This window comes from Hibiscus syriacus, unplaced genomic scaffold (genome assembly GCF_006381635.1).
Source record: "Hibiscus syriacus cultivar Baekdansim isolate YM2019G1 unplaced genomic scaffold, ASM638163v2 tig00112738_pilon, whole genome shotgun sequence".
NCBI classification, from domain to species: domain Eukaryota; kingdom Viridiplantae; phylum Streptophyta; class Magnoliopsida; order Malvales; family Malvaceae; genus Hibiscus; species Hibiscus syriacus.
In genome coordinates this window covers 5,167,060-5,172,362 of record NW_024063392.1, presented here as the reverse complement: position 1 = coordinate 5,172,362, position 5,303 = coordinate 5,167,060, and the positions used below count along the sequence as shown (strand labels likewise).

At 34.8% G+C, this 5,303-nt stretch overlaps 1 pseudogene; it reads left to right on the top strand.

Annotated features, from left to right (window-relative positions):
• Window positions 1-606: 606 nt before the first annotated feature.
• LOC120182751 lies at window positions 607-4,960 on the top strand (annotated as a pseudogene).
• Window positions 4,961-5,303: the final 343 nt, after the last annotated feature.

Sequence of the window (5,303 nt, the reverse complement as noted above, 5' to 3'; positions counted from 1 at the left end):
TGCGATGGACTCAATTAATTTAATGAGATGATGTATTAATTTCTTTTATGTAAAATCAGGATTTGAATTCTAATATTAAGAATAAAATAAATTATGTTGAAATGGTCACCCATGCAACATCCTTCAAAGATTGAATTGATATTTATTAAAAATATTCAAAATTGATTTTTTAAAATTTAAATTAGATTTAAATAAATCTAAAAATTTAAGATTATTAATTTTTACGTCATATCCTGTTAAAAATTAATAGAAGAAGACAAATTTATTAATTTTCAAGCCAGATGGCTATTTTGTAAATATTTAAAATCAGAGACTTAAAACAAGCACCCTATAATGACAAACGATTACTTATGTATTTTCCCCAAAATATTTGAAAAGAAAACGATTCGAAATTGCCGGGAGAGCTTTTCGCGGATCGTGTTGTCTTAACGAAAACCACGCAGTGGCATGAGTTTCTTTTGCTGGCTTTACTTTTTTCATTTTCTCATCGTTTCAAAAAGTTCAGATATCTGTTTATTTTTCCCTTAAGTTTTTTCCTATTGCATTTTTTTTCCTTTTTTGGTCAATTTCTTATTTAGTATTGAAATGCAGGCTGCGGGGGGAATTTGATTTTTGATTAGATAAAATGGAAAAGGAAAAGGAAAATACGTCGCGGAGTTGGCTTTCGAAGTTACAGCCGAGGGATAAGAATAAGTCTTCGTCTAAGAAGAAGTCCGGCAGTGGAGGCGGCGGCGGCGGAGGAGGAGGAGGAGAAGGGAATCAAGGTGCCGAGTTGGACGAAGAAGCTTTCTCCAATGTCACCAAACAAAAAGTTGCCGCTGCCAAGCAGTACATTGAGAATCATTACAAGGAGCAAATGAAGAATCTCCAAGACAGAAAAGAGCGGTACGACTTCGTAACCTTTCGCTCAATTTCGCAAAGTATCTTCCGTTTCCTTAAATAAGTAAATATATTGTCAAATCTGAGTAAATTATTGTTATTAGTAGAGACTTGAGATTTAAAGGATACTTGAGTAAATTATTGTTATTTGTAGAGACAAGAAATTTAAATTGCATTCGCGGTTGCATTATTACCATCTCAATCGATTATAAACATATTTTGACATTTTATATCACCATCGTTTTAATTGATGTAATAGTTTTATCACAAAATTCTTATGATAATCGAAATAATTGATTTAATTTTGCACTTGGGAAAACTAAAATTTTACAGCAAAAAATTGTAAGCAGAGCCGAGCTGATTTCAGGGCAGATAAAAATTTATTGCAGATTTTATAATGATATTATGGCATTGGGTATTTTATTATAATATTTTTCAAATTTTAGTAGATTGTTATCTTCTATATTAAAGGAACTCATATTCTAATTAATAGACGAATGGTCCTGGAAAAGAAGTTGGCGGATGCTGATGTCTCCGAGGAAGATCAAAACAACTTACTGAAGTTCTTGGAGAAAAAGGAAACTGAGTACATGCGCCTTCAGAGGCATAAAATGGGTGTTGATGACTTTGAATTATTAACTATAATTGGCAAGGGTGCGTTTGGAGAGGTATACTTCTATGTAATGTCAACTCTAATAGATCATCTTCTATTTTGTCCTTGTGCAAGGAGCACTAATGCTATAGACTACTCAGTTTCCTCGTTATCCGATTAAAACTAACCTTTTGATTTCTTCTTCTTCTTCTTCTTATTTTTTATTTTATTTTTTGGTGCAGGTTAGAATTTGTAGGGAAAAGACATCAGGCCAAGTATATGCTATGAAGAAGCTTACGAAATCAGAAATGCTTCGAAGAGGCCAGGTATTATTTATTCTGGCCAAGTGGTGGTGTTGTGGTCATGCATACTACTCATTCGGGTGGTTTCAATCTTATTTTAGGTTGAGCATGTGAAAGCTGAAAGGAACCTGCTCGCTGAAGTTGACAGCAATTGCATTGTCAAACTCTACTTTTCTTTCCAGGATGATGAGTTCCTGTATCTTACAATGGAATATCTACCTGGTGGCGATATGATGACATTACTTATGAGAAAGGATATATTGACTGATGACGAGGCTAGATTCTATGTTGCAGAAACAGTTTTGGCTATCGAGTCTATCCATGTGCACAATTATATTCATAGGTTAGTATATAGATTAATCGAACAGTCAAGGTGATTTCTCTAGCGAAAGTTTAACCTTTGGAGTCTAAATGCTGCAGGGATATCAAGCCTGACAACTTGCTTCTGGATAGATATGGACACTTGAGATTGTCAGATTTTGGGCTGTGTAAACCTTTGGATTGCAGTACTCTCCAGGAACAGGATTTTTCAGGAAGCAGCGCTAATGAGATTTCTGAATCTGAAGAACGCTCAGGAGCTTTAAAACGAACACAGCAAGAGCAACTAGAGCATTGGTAAAAGAATAGAAGAATGCTTGTAAGTTAAATACATTGGTCTCTCTATGCTTTTATCTGTGAATTAAACATAGTCTAATCTATGCATCTTTTCACTCATGGAATCACTGAATGAAGACCCTGACTTTTAGAATTGGAAATCAGCGGTGAATATTAGATGATTCATTTTTTGGGGTCAAATTCTTGAATTTGCAGGCCTTTTCTACTGTTGGAACTCCCGACTATATTGCTCCAGAAGTCCTCTTGAAGAAGGGTTATGGAATGGAATGTGATTGGTTAGTAGTTATCATTTCAAAACAAAATTCCATTTTGTTTCACATGCCAATATCCGTTTGGGTTTGTTTGACACTGCTATTTAAATTATAGCTGTTTAATTTAGAAACTTAATTGATTATGTTTAGTTTCAAGCTAGACTGATGACTCCTTTCTGAAAGGTTAAAATCCATCTGTCAATAACACAGTTAAATAAAGTGTTGTCTACCGATAATGTCTATATTGCCTTAGTTTCTTTCTCCGACAATCTTATGGACTGTTATGAGTTGTGACTGAAGAAAATTATTTTGCACAGATGGTCACTTGGTGCCATTATGTTTGAAATGCTTGTGGGATATCCACCTTTTTATTCAGATGATCCAATGACAACTTGTAGAAAGGTAACCTGAGAATATCACTAATTGATGTTATGTGATTTTCCCTTTTTTGATTTGTTACTTCATCTGGTTCCGACTCTGGCTGACTCGTGTTATCTCTGTTTCCAATTTCTGCTACATAAATATGAGGAACATTTATTTGGTCCTGGTTATGCTGAGGCTGGAACGTGAAAAGAAATCATAATCCAGTGATAAAAGCATTTATTTATTTTTCATAGTTTTTTTCCTATGAATTTATGAAGAAAAAGGAGGATTTAAAATAGTTTCATTTTTCTAATAATATCACATTTTATTCCTTTCACAGATAGTAAACTGGAAAAATCATTTGAAGTTTCCTGAAGAAGCCATGTTATCTCCAGATGCAAAAGATCTGATTAGCAAACTCTTGTGCAATGTCAATCAAAGATTAGGATCAAATGGGGCAGGTGAAATTAAGGTGTTGTTTTATGTATCCTGTTTATTCTAGATTCTTGAATCTGTTCCTTGAAACTTACTTCCGAATGAAGGAGATTATCTTGCTTCATTTTACTTCTCTAGGCTCATCCATGGTTTCAAGGTGTAGACTGGGATAGGATATATCAAATGGATGCTGCATTTATCCCTGAGGTTAATGATGAATTAGATACTCAAAATTTTGAAAAGTTTGATGAGGTACTTGTATCCCTTAAATTTTGGATCCATGTTGCTGTTTGTGTTGCAACTTTAATGTCATCCATGATGTTTGCTTATTTTTCGCTATGCAGTCTGATGATACTCCAGATCGAAAACCATCATCAAAATCTGGCCCATGGAGGAAAGTAAGTTTCAAGTATATTTTGTATTAGCATCTGAGTCATTTATCCGTTACATTTCAGTCTGTGTTAGCTAATGACAAATTTATTGCTTTCTTTTCTCTCTATTATCATTCATCGATACTAAGATTCTTTTAATTTGATGTGAATCAGCCATACCACAAAATTCTGTTCGCGGACGATATTATTGTTATTGTTATTATGTCAGGATGGTTTTTGCATATGTGTATTGTTTGAGTGTCAGAGGTATTTTCATTACAGTTTCAGAGTCTTCATGAAAATTCATTTCATGATTTTCATTTCTCTAATCCTGACATGGCTGGGCAGTTCATGACATACATAACCATTTTTCATTGATTATCCATCTACTTTGCAGATGCTTTCCTCGAAGGACCTCAACTTTGTGGGATACACGTACAAAAATTTTGAAATTGTCAATGATGGTCAAGTGCCTGGGATGGGTATTCTTCTTTCTCCGCTTTATTTATCAAATTATGTACGTAGGCAAGCATGGTATTGGTTTCGGAATCATGTGCAACAATGCATATTTCAAGATGCTAAAGCTTCTTATGACTATTAATACTTGTATAAACTGCGGTTGTCTGAATAATGCCTCTTATCTTGTTTATTCTGCTGATATAGTTGCTTGTCATTTGAACTAAAGATTTCTCCCAGTCATTGAATTTAAGGGTTACCACATTAGATTCATGGTAATGTGAATGCAGTCATTTTTCTTATCCATGTTACTAAGACTCGTTCGCCTATGTCTAATATCTATGATTATGTGTTTGACACGAGTGTCGAATCCAAATACTTAAAGAAATATGGAATACTTAAACTACGCCAAGTTTTCTACTAATGAAATTAACATGACATTTGCTTTCTCTTTGTAGCTGAGTTGAAGAAGAAGAAGGGGGCCCAACCAAAGAGGCCGTCGGTGAAGACACATTTCGGTACTTCGGCAATCTTTTTCCCTAACTATACTGCATATATTGGAGGTCATTCTTTTTCCATACATGTAAACATACCTCACTGCCACTTTTTTTGGCATGTTTCATAGATGGCGATGCAGAGTCTCAGGATGGTTCGGACTCGACTAATGATCAGTCTGTTTAACGTAGCTTTTTTTTTTTCTGAATCACTTAAGGAGGCCACTGAAAAGCAGTGCGGATCCCAGTAAGTTGCCCCATTTTCTCGAACCAATTGGATGCAGGTGCATCACTATCCAGTAAAGCAACTCAAAGGGTACTTTTTTTCTTTCATGCTGGCTTTTGCAGTTGGACTCATTGTTCTGGTGGCTATATCTACAGGAATTTCAGGTTTGGTTTACAGCTTAAGGTCTAAATCTGCAAGGAAAGATACTGCGAATCAAATTATTTTAATTTTTTATTATTTAAATAAAGATAAAAAGAAACAAGAGAATATAAAGAAGGGGGAGGGGGAGGGGGAGGGGGAGCAAAAGGAGTAAGTTGTA